Raw genomic sequence first — 17,297 nt, 5'->3', positions numbered from 1 at the left:
AATATTTTTCCCAGTCCATAAGCTCTCATTTTCCTCTTTTGATGCACATAGTGGTTAGATTTTATGCCAACTTGATAGTACCTGTGTGGAGGCAGGAGTGAGGCCCAACCTGGTGATCAGGTGATGCCTCTTTGGTTGGTGTTGCCTTTTTATAAAAGAGAGAGTGAGAAATTCTGTCTCTGTTGCCTTCACCCTCCATGTTTGCTAAAATGCTGTGCTTGCCTCCAGGGAAATCCCCATGTGGGCAATTTACCCTGGGGGCCACCTAGGTGCTGTTGGCGCACTGCCATGTTCCACTTACTCTGGATCTAGGTAACTCTGCACCCCTAGGCTGCTGTCCCCTTCACTGTTCTGCATCACCAGCCTCTGAAGAGGCATCTGGCTTGCAGCAGAACAACTTGAGTTGGACTGGGATAGAATATCTACTTGATATAATTTGCTTCTTGACATGAAGTATATTTTTATACATATATGAGTGTCACTGGTCTTGATTCTCTAGCCAACCCAGCCCCCAAACAATTCCAGGAATCTATTTTGTCTTCTGTTGGTGTTTCCTTTGCTTTATTTAATAGCATGTGTGTGCTCTGCAACAGGGCCCGTAAGTTTATGCTTGTTTTATTATTGATGATCTTTATAGCACAGGGAATTATGTTTAGGTATTTGATTCATCTTGAGTTCATTTCCCTATGGTGAGTTATGCATCATGTTTCAATCTTCTGCAGATGGATATCTAATTTTGCCAGGACTACATTTTGAGGAAACTGTCTCCTTCCAATTTCTTTATTTCTTTATTTTGGCCTTTCTTCAAAGATCAATTGCCTGTAGATAGATGGACGAGAAGTTCTATTTGGTTCCATTGGCCTAGGTACCCATTGTTGTACCAGTACCAAGGTGTTTTGACTAGTGTGGCTGTGTGAGGATTTGAAGTTGAGTAGTGTGAGGTCTCCTACGTCTGTCTTTCTTTGTAGGGCATTGTTTGCTTTTGCTAGATCTCTTCTCTCTTCCTCTGAACTTAGTAATTAGTTTTTCCATTTCTTTAAAGAATGAAGTTGGGATTTGGGTCAGAACTGCCTTATATATGTATATCTATTGCTTTGTGTTCAAAGACTTTCTATCAATGAACATGGGCTTTTCTTCCATTTGTGTAGGTCTCTTTTGGTTCCTGGTAATAATGTTCTGTAGTTTTTGTTGTACAGACCGTTTGTGTCTCTGATTAGATTTAGTGTTCAGTATTTCATCTTTTCTGTGGCTGTTGAAAAAGGGATTGCTTTCTCGGTATACTATTTTTTTGAACTCTCTTCATCAGTATACAGGAACATAATTATTCGGTGCTTGTTAATCTCATATACTGCCACGTTGCCAAATCTTTCAAGTAATTTCAAGAATATTTTTGAGGAATCTTTGGGTTTTCTACATATAAAATCAAATCTTTTGCAAATAGAGAGAGAGTTTCACTTCTTAGTCTATTTGGATTACTCTGATATCTTTTCATTGTCTAGTGGTCATGGTTAAGACTTTCAGCACCATGTGGGATAAGAATCATGACCGAGACATCTTGTGGTTCCTGTGCATAGTGGAAATGCTTGTTGTTAGAGGAAATAGTTTCTTGACTACATTATGTTAATGATCATAGCATATGAAAGAAAAGAGCAACAAAAATCATTGCTGTTAAGTCAATTCTGATGCACATCCCCACTAAGGACACAGCAGAACTGCCCTATTGGGCCTCTAGGCTATACATTTTTGTTTTTTTTCTTCATATAATTTTGTTAGGAGCTGATCCATATGTTGTACCATTTCATAGTTCACTCATATCAAGCAGTGTCGTATAATTGCTACCCAAATCCATTTCAGAACATCGTGTTCCTTCTTGAACTCCTTGGTATCTGGTCCCCATTACCACCTCCCCTTCCCAACCAGGAACCCTGATTCTAGTTGTCTCTCTGGCTTTATCTCCTGGGATGCATCTACCATAAATCATGGGAAAAAAACACATAACAGAGACTGAAGACTACCAACAATGACAAAATGCCACAGAGATAGACCCTAATCTTAACAAAAATAATAAAACAAAAAACCCCACAGAAATATCAAAGACCAGATCCAGCCCAAAGTGCATCAGAAGGGAGTGACAAACTGGTGATCGAGTTGTAATCGTTCATGCAGATTTATCATTTTAAGCTTCTGTAGAAGTTCCTATACTCTGTGTCTTGTAACCAAGTCATTTCTATCGCTTGGTTATCATTTGAGGGAAATCAGCAAAGGATTATCCTCTATGTAGATCCTGCAAATGTATGTTGGGCTTCCACTGTCATCCATAGGCTTCTGCGTACTAAATTATCACAACAGAAGCTCTGACACTAGTCCCTCTTTGTTTTCAGGTTACATAATTTACGTCCTTGGATTGTGCATGGTGGTGTGCTTCATTTATGTGGACTTAACTGAAATTTCTATTAGAGGGTTGCTTGTTTTGAAACAAGCTTTTAAGACTTTGGTCTAGACTATGTTCTAGCTAATAGTCTGGTACAATTTAATGTCTTCACCACACTTTGATATTGTACTCATACCTCTGTGTTTCCTTCATGAGGGTGAGTACGGAACAGAGCCATGTCTTGAGAACTTAAATTGGAGCTAGGATTACGTGTTAGTCCCCAAATCCATTACTGATTCATCTGGGTTTTGTTTGTTTGTTTTTGTTTAATCTGCCTCTGGTTTACTTTAGAGATATCTTTGTTAATTTTTGTTAGGCTGTGAGTTTCTTCTGCCAAATTTCAGAAGACTGCCAAATTTGTCTCCCGTGGAGAAGTTGGTAGATTCAAACTACTAACCTTTTGATTTTCAGCCAAACACCTACTACATGGTGTTTGTGCCCCCGTGGATCCTTAAGGTTATACTACCAAGCTCAAATTCATTACACTCAAATTGTTTCAAATGGACCAAGTAGAACAGAGTGGGACTGACCAATAGAATTTTCAAGCCTTTATATTTATGAACACATTCTGCCACTTCTCTTCCCTGCATAGTTACTGGTTGGCTGGGATCATAAACCTTTCCATTAGCAGCTAATTACTTGACCACTGTACCATTGGGGTAGCCAATTGGATTTCAAGTTCAGTCTTGGTGCCGCGTGCTGCCTACCCTTTAAGCCAACACCACGTATTTCACCCCTATTGTAGATCACATTCCTTCCTCTTATACAAATTTGACTTTTACCTATATAAGAAATACAATGGTTTTTTAAAAGATAGACAGTTATGTCTACTCACGTAATCATCCAAGTTTAGGCAAATTTGGATGAGCATCTCTACCATCCCCAAGAAAGGGTCTTTTGCTATAGGTTTAAAGCAGCTCTTCTCACTAATTCCGGCAATAGGTAAGTGCAAATGAATATCAAAGGATACATGTATTGTTTCAAGGTTAAGATTCAGAAATAGTACACATCTCTCTTGTTCACATTCTATTGGCCAGGATTTATTCACATAGCCTCAATTAGCTCGCTGGAGAGAAGACGAGGATTTTTTTTCTTTAGGTGTGTGACATCATGCATAGCTATGATTCTAGTACTTTGAAAGTGGAGGAAAATTAATTGAGAAAGAGTTCATAGTCCTCCACAGGAAGATAACATGACACACTTTAAAACTTACAAGCAATCAAACAGATTCTGGAGGCATGCAGATAGTTGAGATGACCTCAGTCAATATTACATATAGAGAAAAGGAATTTACACAAGATGTTCATTATTCTGGGTTTATGTTTTGTTGGTTTCTTTTGTTTTTATTTTATTTATTTTTTGTTTGTTTTGATTTTTGTATGAATTCTCTATCTGTATCTGAAATTCAGGGTAGGAAATCTAAAGAGATAGTAACTTTATTAATAATCACCTAAGACAGTGGTTCTCAACCTTTGGGTCATGACCACTTTGGGGGGTGTCAAATGACCCTTTCACAGGGGTCACATGATTTATAACAGTAGCAAAATAACAGTTATGCAGTAGCAACGAAAATAATTTTATGGTTGGGGGTCACCAGAACATGAGGAACTGTATTAAAGCGTCATGCATGGCAGGAGAGATTGGGGAGATCGCGTGGAGCGAAAAACAATGAGTATTAGAAAGAAAATGATCTGACATTAATTGTGACGATGATTGCACAAGTCTTCTTAATATGATTGAACTATTAAATTGCAGGATATGTCAGTTATATGCCAATAAAACTATGTAAAAAAGACTACAGCAAAAATAAAATAGAAAGGTGTCCACCATTTTCTTTCTTTTTTTTTTTTTTGAGTCCACCATTTTCATCCTACTAAACCATCCTTCATAAGAAGACCTAATGGAGAGATGCTTTTTACATTTGCATGCTAACTGCAAGGTCAGCAGTTTGACTCCACTAACTGCTTCGAGGAGAGAGATGAGGCTATCTGCTCCTGTAGAGACTTGCAGAGTCAGAAACTCACAGGAACAGTTTGACTGTCATTGAGAATCCACTGTCCAGCAGAGGGTTTGGTTTGGTTAGAACATACTTGTATCACTGTCCCTACAATCGATAACTTTTAAAAATCACCTGATCTTAGCCTCTAAAATACTTTATTTTTTTAAAATCATTTTATTGGGGGCTCATACAACTCATTATAATACATGGGCATATATTGTATGTCAAGCTCATTTGTACATTTGTTGCCATCATCATTCCCAAAACATTTGCTCTCTACTGGAGCCCTTGGTATCACCTCCTCATTTTCCCCTCCTCCCCCTCCCCCCTCCCTCATGAACCCTTGATGATTTATACATTATTATTATTTTGTCATATCTTACAATGTTCAATGTCTCCCTTCACGCTTATTGAGTCACATGTACCTAGCTAGTTCAATCAGACTTCCCCTCATTCTCCAGGAACTCCGAATTGAAATAGGTCTAAGACATGAGCCAAATAGACTATTTCTCTCAGTGAAAAATTAAACAAAGTGCAAGCCCAAAGTATCCACCAGAATCCAGAGTGGACATACTTGCTGACAGGACTGCAGTGAAGGAAGGAGAAAAGACAAGAGAACACATAAAGAAAAGAATCACAATGTTCCTGATTTCTGCATCTGCATTTTAGACATCATTTCTATGCTCTGTCTGTTATAACTTTCAACAAATGATGTAGGGTGTTTTCTACTTTTTGCACAATTTTATATTTCTTTGATTAAATATGATTTGATTGAAAATTTTTTACTGAAACCTCCAAATCTCTCTGTCTAACTCAAAGAAATACACAAACTACAGTAATCCAGGTGCCTACCGTCATGCCACCACAGCAAGGGGGATAGAGCAATTTCAATCAGAAGGTCAAAGAAGCTACTTTAGAACTGGCTTTGAAGATAAGTCAGAATCCATCAGAAAGCAAAGAAAAGCGAGTACCACCCATTAAGGTAGAATTTCTCAAGTGAGAATATATTTGGGGCAGATATTAATTCCACATGTTCAGAAGTTTACCCTATAATGCTCCGGAAATGCTATGGAACCTAATGGAACTTACTTCCTGTGAAGTTAGGAGAAGGATACAAAACTCAAAATTATTTTGTTTTTTACAAGTCTCACAACCATTTTGTTGAATGCATAAAAAGACCTCTAGTTATTCCCCCAAAAGTTTCCCTCTGGGTTTATTCTATTGGCTCTGGTCGTGCTACTACCTATAGAACTATGTGACAAATATTGTGTACATTTTAAGAATCTCATCAATTCATTAGGCAGATGAAAAATAATCATTTTAGTGAATTTCATTAGACAGAGAAAACAATTCTTTTTTAAACATCCAAGAATTATTTATCTTTAAAACATAGAGATCTCTTTATTAATTGTTAGACATTATCAATTAATACTCAACATGACAGCCAAGGTGTTTAGAACCCAGGAAAAGTTTCAAAAGAGAGTACAGCAAGTAACTATCTGCCAGTCTTCTTATCTAGCAGACTAAGGATTTGCACGGCATGCCACCTGGTTATTAGCTTATTAGTCAGCCAGCGGATCCTGGGTGTTTAGTGTTTGTGTGAACTACAGCTGTGCTCAGTGTGGTTGTGACTGTCTTCAAAGGTGCAACTTGGAACGCTAACACGATAATTAAATCTACTATGAAACAGGTAGGTTTGTTGCCTAAACACCAATAAAAATGTCAACATGTTTCAACTTCTTCAAAGTTTACCTTCTAAAAGATGTTCTTTCTTAAGCTGTATAGATATTAGGAGACCTTTCTTCCAAGCTCCGTGTTCATATATACAATTGTCTACGTGACGGCATTACTTGAAACTCTCATTTCACACGTTAAAACTGAACTTTGCATCTTATTCACCTACGACTGCTCCAGCTTCCCCGCATCTTCTTTAATGGTTTCTCCATGTCCAGAGGTTCGAAGCCCAAAGCCTAGGAACAGTGTCACCTTTCACTTCCCCCTATCACCATGACAGCCAAAGCGTTTACTCCAGAGACTGTATTACGTCTCTTCATTTGATTCTGTACCATCGTTGCAATTTTATTCCCAGCTTTTGCCTCTCTCGTGAATGACTAGAGTATATTCCTCTTTCTCTAGCTCATCATTGCTATCACTGTTGATTTGGTCTGTGTGGAGTTGTTGGGGTGTTTTCAAGCTATATGGAACAGTTTTCTCTCTTGTTCAATAACCGAATGGATTGCAATGAGAATAGTGTAGACATAAACTTCGTTGCATGGCCTCAATTTCCGGTAAATTTTATTTTAATCTCACTATTTCAATTTCATTCTTTCTTTTCATCCAGATCAGGGAATATGGGGGGGGTGGTGTAAAAAAGAAGTTGATAGTAATTGGTGAGTATTTAGCAAGCATTCATTAAATTATTTTTAGCCAGAACTCCTTTAAAAGGGCACCACGAAGCCTTTCTACGATCCCTATTTTGTTGTGACACGGGACTAGGATAGTACGTACATGCTTACATGTTGCTGTGATTCTTGAAGCTATTTCAGCAGCCTTTCAATTCCAATAGGGTCACACATGGTCAACAGGTTTCAGCAGTGCTTTCACACTAAGACCAGAGTTGGAAGGACGAGGGTAAACTTCTGCACAAAGAAATAGGCATTAGGATTTGATATATGGCCCTAAGAGGAATCCTTCCAGGTAAAAGGCATGTACAATACAAGCGGGGAAGAAATGCCTCTTCCAAGAAGAGTGTGTCTTATGACAGGGATGGAGCAAAACATTCAGAAATTGCATTTGCTGAGAGGGCTGGGCTTAAAGTTAGAAGACATAAAAGTAAACATCCATTTATAATCATAGTATAGAATGTATGTAGTATGAATCTGGAAATTTAGAAGCCACAAAAATTGAATGTAATGCACAAAGAATCATTACTGACCTGAAAACAACTGAAGAATTATGTCATATTCACTTTCAAATATAACATTTCGAGGTAAATCTTGGAGCATAATGCTAACTGTGCTAGGGTAATAATGCGCATGCCTACAAAGAAGTTCACTTAATACAACCATTGTTCAAATTTTTGCACCAACACTCAATGCTAGTGATAAAGAAATTGAAGCATCCTACGAAATTCTTCCATTTGAAATTGTTCAAACAGGCTATCAAGACATAATCATAATTATTGAAATTAGAAGACAAAGGCTGAAAACAAAGAGGAAGGCTCAATAACTGGAAAATATGATGTAGGTGAGCGAAATGAAGCTAGAGATTTCATGATTGTAAATACTTTTGTTCAACAGCTTACATGGCAACTATGCACATGAACTTCTCTAAATAGAGTTAACAGGAATAAACTTGACTACATTTGTAGGAAGAGATGATGGAAAAGTTCATTACAATCCATCAAAATAAGCCAGGGGCAGACCACTAATTGCTCATATGTAAATTCATGTTGAAGCGAAGAAAATTGAAGCAAGTCAACTACATTCAAATCATGACCGTGAGTGCATGCTACCTAAACTTAGAAACCATTTCCAATAGAGACTTGATGTATTAAACAACCGTGAGTAAACCCAGACAGGTTGGAGTATGACACTTCAATACCATAAATGAAAAAAAATGTCATTTAAAAGACAGGAAAGAAATGGAGACAACAGTGGAGGTCAGAAAAGATTGGGGTAAAGAATATAAGAAATGGTGAAGTAAAAGATTTAAAAAAGGAAATTTCAAAAGTCGGCTTGAGGAGAAAAAAGTAAAGTGTTATAATGAAGTCTACAAGTGCCAGGAGTTAGACAAACAAGGAGGAAGCAGATGCTCAGTATGTCTCCAGCTGAGCAAACTGAAATCAAGGTCCAAACCCTCAGTTTAAATATGATGGATTCTGTAAGAAGATATTGATGATCCAGGCAGCACCGAAAGAGGTGGAAGAATACGTAGTCATTTTATCAAAGAGGTTCAAATTTCCTACCCTTTCTTTACTCAAAGGCCATGGTACTGTTGCTTTTCTTTTCACTCCTAGAGGTTTCCACGACATTTGATAGGCAATAGACAACCAAAAACGTTATTTCACTAATTCTGAACCTAGATGCAGAATAGAATCACTCATGTGTTGTTTTAAAAAATACTGATAGGATTCTGTCCAAGATAGACTTGGAGAATTTGACACTAATAATGGGTCTCTTTTAAAGTTCCAATGTGAAAAATAGAAGTAAGAACTATTAGAAATGGGATACCTCATTAAAGTCAGAATATTTTGATGTTAAAATATATCTTAATAAATCAGTAATAATTGTGGCAAACTGTTATTAAATTATCTTCATAATACAACTTCCAAGACTTTGTGAATCACCAAATACCCTACATGAATTGTTATGTTCTCTACAGAGAAATGGTGCTGCACTCTAACATAATGAGTTGATCATCAAATGATCTCTATGAACCTGCGGAGAAATGCCTCCTCTAGCCCTTTCCTGATCTTCTGAAAGCCGTGCTTACCTCTTCTCGAATCAACCTGCTGACGGCAGGCACATTGGCAGAAGCTTCTCCTAAGTGCTGATATTTGAACTTGGTCTAGGCAAGCACCTCCTTTAATTTAATTTACACTTGGCTGGAAATAGAGATAGTTTTAGACTTGGACTAGGGAGCAAGGGAGTGTCTGCTCTCTTCCAGAGACTTATGAAGAATGAGAACATTTACTCTGTGTGTTTGTGTTTGTGCACACATGCATGTGTGCATGCCAGGTATATGCTTATCCCCTTTAAAGCCAATCAAGCCCATATTGTTGGTATACTTGGTGTAGGTGTACAGTCAGATGTATGCTATTTGCTGCATTGGTCTTGTTGCATGACACTTGGGAAAAATAACATGAACAAAAGTTTGGTTTATTTCTGGTGATCACATAATGTTTCATAGCCAGTAACATTATTAAATTCCTTAAGAATCTAAAATTCAACTGCGTTCTCTGTACATCACATTACAACACCATAAGGCAACAAGTAAGCCTTAGCTTAAACTCAAATTTAACGTAACATAAATTGATCCTCTTAACATACTAAAATATATTCTGTGTTTTAGAAAACTTAAAAGTCAAGTTCTCAATGTTTGATAAATCTCTCTACCAAATATCACAAAGAAATGCAATACATATAGAACTAAACATGGAGATACACATACTTAGGAGAAAGTTAAATATTCTAATCATGAATCTAAAATAATGTGAAGAAAATTGTTAAAGCACAAAAGAACCAACACCAAAAATAGCTTGCATACCTATGGAAATGCATCAACTTTTATTTTTGCCTGCCATATAGTTGAAATTTTACTTTTGCCTGCCATATCCAAATAGATAAAACAATTATACATATTTTAATAAAATAGTAAAACAGCTTTATAGCTATTGTTATATATAACATGCAAGAATACATTTTGAAGGAAAAACATTGACAAATACATTTTTTATTATTATAATTTAGATGCGGGTTTACCTTTCAGATCATTGACTTTGTATTCCACAGTCTAAGCTACTAATCAACCTACCAGCCACCCAACAGTTTCCTCCTCCCCAGTTCCTTCTTTTCCCATCTCCCTCCTGTGGGTTCCTGAGTCAGCTCACAGTCCAGGGTTTTATCTCCCTTCTTTTATCTCCCTCTCCCCTTTAGCAAACTCCAAAGTCTGTTCACTTTGGCATAAAAATCTTAATCTTGTTATTTTTGTTATTATTTTCCCCCTGCCTTAGAACAATGTCTCCTCTAATATGCTTCCTTTTGTGATTGGCTAATTTTGGTCAGCATCGTGTTTTCCAGGTCCATGGAGTTGCTTCGTGGTTTCATTATTTGTTTCCCGGTGATGCCTAGTAAGCCATGGCATGTCTGCCATAAAGTTTCTGTAGCCATTCTTCTACTCTGATGAGCATGTAGGTGGTTTCTGTCATGCTAATGTGAACAGCACCGTCATGCTCTGCCTGCCTGTGTTATAACGAGTCTTTCGTGAACTATCTGCTGAAGCTCTTTGCCCATTTTTTTTTTACATTTTATTAGGGACTCATACAACTCTTATCACAATCCATACATATACATACATCAATTGTATAAAGCACATCCGTACATTCTTTGCCCTAATCATTTTCAAAGCATTTGGTCTCCACTTAAGCCCTTTGCATCAGGTCCTCTTTTTCCCTCCCTCCCTCCCCGCTCCCCCCTCCCTCATGAGCCCTTGATAATTTATAGATTGTTATTTTGTCATATCTTGCCCTATCCGGAGTCTCCCTTCCCCCACTTCCCTGCCGTCCATCTCCCAGGGAGGAGGTCACATGTGGATCCCTATAATCAGTTCCCTCATTCCAACCCACTCACCCTCCACTCTCCCAGCATCGCCCCTCACACCCCTGGTCCTGGAGGTATCATCCACCCTGGATTCCCTGTGCCTCCAGCTCCCATATGCACCAGTGTACAACTTCTGCCCTATCCAGTCCTGCAAGGTAGAATTCGGATCATGGTAGTTGGGGGGAGGAAGCATCCAGGATCTGGGGGAAAGCTGTGTTCTTCATCGGTACTAACTCGCACCCTGACTGACCCATCTCCTCTCCTAAACCCCTCTATAAGGGGATCTCAAGTGGCCGACAAATGGGCCTTGGGTCTCCACTCTGCACTTCCCCCTTCATTCACTATGGCGCGCACACACACACACACACACACACATATCTATATATATACAGACACATATTCTTTTTTTTTTGCATGATGCCTTATACCTGTTGGCACCTCGTGATCCCACAGGCTGGTGTGCTTCTTCCCTGTGGGCTTTATTGCTTCTGAGCTAGGTGGCTGCTTGTTCGCCTTCAAGCCTTTAAGACCCCAGACACTATCTCTTTCGATAGCCTGGCACCATCAGCTTTCTTCGCCACATTTGCTTATGCACCCCCTTTGCCCATTTTAATTGGGTATCTCATCTCTTCCTTATTAAGGTGTTTCAACTGTCTCTAGATTTTAGCGATTACTCCCTTTGCTGTTCTATTATCGTCAAAAAGAATTTTTCCCACTCTGTGGGTTCACTTTTCACCCTATTTTCTCTCTGTGTGTGTATTAATTTTACGTTTAAATTTAAAGTTATTTATAAAATAACAGTATTTTATAAAATTTTGTTATATATATATATTTATTTATTTTCAATTATTGTAATTCATTTGCTATGGGAGAACTAAACTTCAAAAGTAGCATTGTGTTCTATTCAGGTAAAAGGAAATAGCAACAAAAGATGAAAAGAATGTGAGAATCCTAAAGACAATTCTAAAGTTAACTTACCTTTTAAAAACATAATGAATAAGAAGAGACTTTCACTGAACAATTGAGTTTGATAGGCTCAAAGTTTTATAACCATACTACTACTGCTAAAATTACTCCTAGCAATATTAATATAACAGAATTTGATCCACTACATCCAAATACATTTATAACTGCACTTAAAAATAATCACAATGATGTAGAAAATTGAATTGCTTTAGAATATGATATTGTTGCTTCTGAAGATTCCATATATAACAGAAATACAGATTTTTCTCTTATTTAATAAAAGATCATTTTATTGGGACTCTTACAACTCTTGTTACAATTCATACTTTGATTACATCAGGCATGTTTTTACATATGTTGCCTTCATTCATTTCTAGACATTTACTTTCTATTGAGCCCTTGATATCAGATACTCATTCCCCCCCCCCACCTCCATGCTTATACCCCCTTGACAGATTATAAATTACTATTATTTTCATATCTTAAACTGGCCACGATCTCCCTCCCCCATGTTTTATGGTGTTCTTCCCCTGGAGTGGGGTGTATAGTCGTGTGTCAGTCATTGTGATTGGTTCCCCCTTTCTCCTTTCCTCTCCTTCCTGTCCCCCCACCCTTCTGGCATCTCTATTCCCACTCCTGTTCCTGGATTCCATGTCATGAGCCCCAATCCCTTTTCTATACCTGTGTCCATTCTCTGGTCTAGTCTGAATTGAGAATCAGTACTGGGGTCATGATAGTGAGGGGTGAGGAAACATCAAGGTATCAGAGGAATATTGTGTGTTTCATTGAAGCTTTACTATATACTCGCTAACGCATCCCTTCCCTGTGGCCCCTCTGTGGGGGATTGTTCCATTGTCTACAGGTGGGCCTTGGGTCTCTGCTCTTCCCTTCCCCTCGATCTCAACAGTATGTTTTTGTTTGTTTGTTTGTTATGTGTCTTCTGATGCCTATTCCCTGATCCCGAGTACTCCTCATGATTGCACTGTTGGTGTGCTTCTTCTATGTGGGCTTGTTGCTTCTGTGCTGAATGGCCACTTGTTTAACTATAAGCCTTTAAGTTTAACTATAAGACCCCAGACACTAGCTAGGCACCATCCCCTTTCTTCACCACATTTGCTTATGCACCTGTTTGTTTTCTTTAGCAATTATGTTGGGAGGGTGAACAACAGATTCCTCTTTTGAAAAATATTTTCTTCTAATAATGTAAATTTGGGTCAAAAGGGGCAAAGTGATTGTGGGCCATTTGAAATTTTATGTCAAAGATTTCTAGATGATAAATAAACAAGATCTAATAGCCACAATATATTTACAGATTGAAAGCGGATGGTTTTCTGTACTCCCTATCAGTTGACCCTGTACATTTTTTTTGTTAAATACTTGAATTAGCAGAGATTTCATGTTGTGATATTTAATTCAGAAGCATGATTGTGGCTAAAGAACAGCAGTATTGAAAAGAGAATTTGGAATGCATTGTTGCTGTCATTTTTAACAGTAGGGGACTATCTTTTAAAGGAATAAATGAAGTCTTTCATTCTTGATTAAATAGATGTTGGAGCTTACTTTAACCATTGCTTAGTTTGATCCATTTTAGTAGATTATGTTTCAAAATATTGTAACCTATGAAAAGGCAATTCATCATATATTTCTAAAACTATGTGTGAAAAATTAAGGCTATTGGGTTATACTTGTATGATTTCCTTTTCTTAAGTGTATTTTGCTTTAAATTTGCTACCATTAGCTAAACTAAGGGCACTATCGCTGTGTAGTGGGTACGCATTAGTCTGTTGACTGCAGAGTCAGTAGTTCAAAGCTACCAACCAGTTCCAAGAGGGAGGGATGGGGCTTTCTGCTCCTGCGAAGGTTAAAGTTTCAGAGACTCACAGGAGCAGTTATACCCTGCCCTGGGGGGTCATTATGGGGTGCCATTGACTTGATGGCAGTGGAAGTGATATCTCAGGGGAAAGATTGATCAACAATGTTCTCTGAAATCAAAGTTCAATGATGTCTCTAAGGTGAAACAGAGACCTATATAAACCATAGAGGTGTAAATGGATTTTTCCCAATCTAAGATATGACCCTGTTTGAGAGCCAAGCTCATGAAGGGATCAATGAAGGTGACAGCACTGAGGGTGTTACAATAAAGTCTGGGAAAGAAACTGGCTGGTGCCTGGCTTTCAGAAAAATTGTGTCTGGAGTCTTGAAAAGCTCATTAACAATAACAACAAACCCCCAAAATGAAATTAAAAAAAACAACAATAGAAAAAGCTCATTTTCAAATAAACAGCCATTTAAATTAGAAATCAACTAAATCCATGTGGAAGAATCCATGTAGATTAATTATCAATTAATCTAAAGGAGGAAATGACATTAGAGCTTAATTTGTGAACGCCTGGTTTGGAGAAGGTTATGGATGACAACAAAAGTCAAAATGCATGTACAGGGCCCACACATGCATGTAGCCTCCTGTGAATCACTTCCAATCATAACTGAAGGGTATGAATAACTTGTTATCAGAAAGAGAGCTTTGTAAACTTGATCATGGCTGACATAGCTAAGTCAAAATGTAATACCGTTTGACTTCCCTTTAGACATATTTTAAAGCTGTTTCAGTTTTTTTAAAAGAATAAATATAGAAGTGGTAATACACAAGGATTAAGTCCCCCTAGGGATGTGAATGGCTTTGCTAATATGCAGAATGCACTGCAAAGTGGATTGTTGCAGGTGAAGTTAGGTTAAATTTAGCACCCTGCCATTTGATCTCCCTTATGATCCATTTAAATTTGTTGTAGTTTTAAATGTTTTCTACTGTACTTTGGATTGAGGATTTTAGGATTTTATTTGTTAATTTGTTAATCTTGTTATTAAGTTGTTGTTTGGTTACTTTTAATTAATGTTTTGTTTTGTTGTATATAAAATAGGCCAATTTATAGAGATAATAAATGAATAAACGTTTCCTTGGGGGGGAAGGCAAGGGAAATTGGGGGGCGAGCTAACAATAATGATGATAAGAAAGAAGAAAATGTTCTAAAACTGATTGGGGTGAGGATCGAACAACTTTTCTTAATACAGTAAAACTATTGAAGTGTATGTAATGTGAATTATATGCCACAAAACTTTTGGAAAAATACTTATTAAGTGATGAAATTCAAATAACCATTTTCAGTGAAATAACTATAGCTTGATATTTTAGTTTGTGTAGATGCCACTCATGAGCTTTCTTATACAGATTAGCTAGGCATTATATTAAGATATGAATCTCCAACCAATGAAAAACCTGTTGAGAAATTTATCATAATTCCCTGCTTCACATTTTGTCTTATGCTGCATCCTCTAAAGAAACAAAACCAATGGAGCTTATATCTGAAGGATAAATTTATATCAAGAAAATGATCTACAAAGTTATAAAAGCAGGAAAGTCCAAATGTAGGCAGGTTCAAAATCTGTGGGTCAGATGTTAGGCTTGAAGCTTCTTCTAACTCACACAGCTGTAGAGGCTGAAGAACCCACAGCTGGCCGCAGATGACGACAGACTGTTGGCTGCAGAGACAAGTGACTCAATGGTCAACAGATCAGGTGGCAGGCCAGAGTTGCCTCCCATGAATTACCAGCAATATGACCGGCCATTGTTGACATGCAAGCAAGCACATGATGGTGTGCCACAGTTAGGATCAAGCCTCCCCGAAAGCTTTCTCACAGTGGCCCCTTGAGGCAGCTTCTCAGAGGAAACTTCCTGTCAATGCATTGGACCAGAGCTTTTATATGAGTAAGGGTATTGCATCCCACCTTAATCTTTCTATAACGGAAGTGAAGCTCAAAGGAAATTCTGTGATGTTAGACAAATAATCAGGAGTCTTAACTGCTGAACTACTGAGACTCCTGGTTCATCCAAGTTGACACAAAACCTATCACAAAATGTACTGGTAAAGATCCTCAGATCAAATATTCATTATTTATGTGAAATTTGAAAGAAAAGGATTTTTATAAATTGCAGGAGTCAATCCCATGACAATTCAGTTAGTGTGTCAGAATATTGTAAAGGCATGCAACAGAAAAATTGAGAATATAATATTATACATTGTCATACCATTTAGTGCATATTCACTTAATTCTGTTGGAAGTAGCATAGTGGATTTTGTAGGAAGCTGTGAATATTTTTTCTACTTTTCCATTAGTCTGCATGTATTGTGGTGCTTCTACTCACCAATGGACAGTTCTTACATCACAGACAGGGGAACAACTAGGAATTAAAATCAACAATCAGGAGGACACAGAGATCTTGGGGGAGTTGGAGCAACAGCAATCTGGCTGAGAGGAATTTCTAAGAGGCAGAAGAAGGGTGAGCATAATGGTGGGGCAGGAGGAAGGTAAAAGGAAAAAGGAGAAAGATATAGGAAGGAAAACTATGATAGAGGTATAAGCATAGGTGTGCATGGATGTAAATCCATTAATTCATACAAATTGAGGTATTGGCCTATGTACATATATTTAGCTGCCAATACACTCAGGTAGTGGACAGACTTTGGACCTGTGCTCAAGCCCTGCCTCAACACAAGAACACTTTGTTCTAACAACATGATGTTATTCTGTGATGCTCACCCTCCTAAGATGATTGCTGAAGACAAAATGTGTGCATAGGCAAATGTGGTGAAGAAAGCTGATGGTGCCTGGCTATCAAAATATATGGTGTCTGGGGTCTTAAGGTCTTGAAGTTAAACAAGCAGCCATCTAGCAGAGAAGCAACAAGCCCACATAGAATGTGTGATCACCAAGTGTCCGTGGGATCAGGTAAAAGTCATTCGAAGACCCCAAACAAACAAAAAACGTATTGTTGGTAATGGGTAGGTGGGTGGGTGGTTGGAGCAGAAACCCAAAACCTATCTGTAGACAATTGGACATCCCCTCACTGAAGTGTCACAATGAAGAGATGATACAGCCAGAGTACATTAGAGCACAGTCGAAACATACATTATTCCTCTAGTTCTTTAATGCTTTCTTGTCCTCACTATCATGAACCAGGTTCTACCTTTCAAATCTGACTAGACTGGAGCGTGCACACTGGTACACATAAGAGCTCTCTATACATGAAAATCAGGAATAGTAAATGGAGTAGTGATACCATGAGGATAAATATAATAATTTGTTCAAATATTAATAAAATGTTATCTCAATTTTATGACATCTTTAGTTGTTCATTTATAATTATAGTACTTACTATGAAATAATAATCAAAATTGAATTATGAGTCATTTAAAGCCAGAGTGGTATGTCAACTTTCCAGGAATATCAGTAGAATTATACATTGCTTGTTGACATAACTAAATTCACTGACTCACCTTTTTTCATTGCAGAATATGTGCAGTATTGTTTATAGAAAATGTGACATATAATTCAAATCTTGCATACTCTTAATATTTTGTAATCTAGTTAAACTATTGTCACTAAAATCACATCATTGAACACATTTTGTGTTGTGTTCAATCACAAATATTTTAGTCCAATTTTAAAAGAAATAGTATTATGGACAACTAAAACATACATATACATACATGTATGTACATAGTTTACATATTCCATGCTAAAC

Source organism: Tenrec ecaudatus, chromosome 3 (genome assembly GCF_050624435.1).
Source record: "Tenrec ecaudatus isolate mTenEca1 chromosome 3, mTenEca1.hap1, whole genome shotgun sequence".
Classification (NCBI taxonomy): domain Eukaryota; kingdom Metazoa; phylum Chordata; class Mammalia; order Afrosoricida; family Tenrecidae; genus Tenrec; species Tenrec ecaudatus.
The sequence above is the reverse complement of the archived record's forward strand: the minus strand, read 5'-3'. Positions refer to the sequence as shown.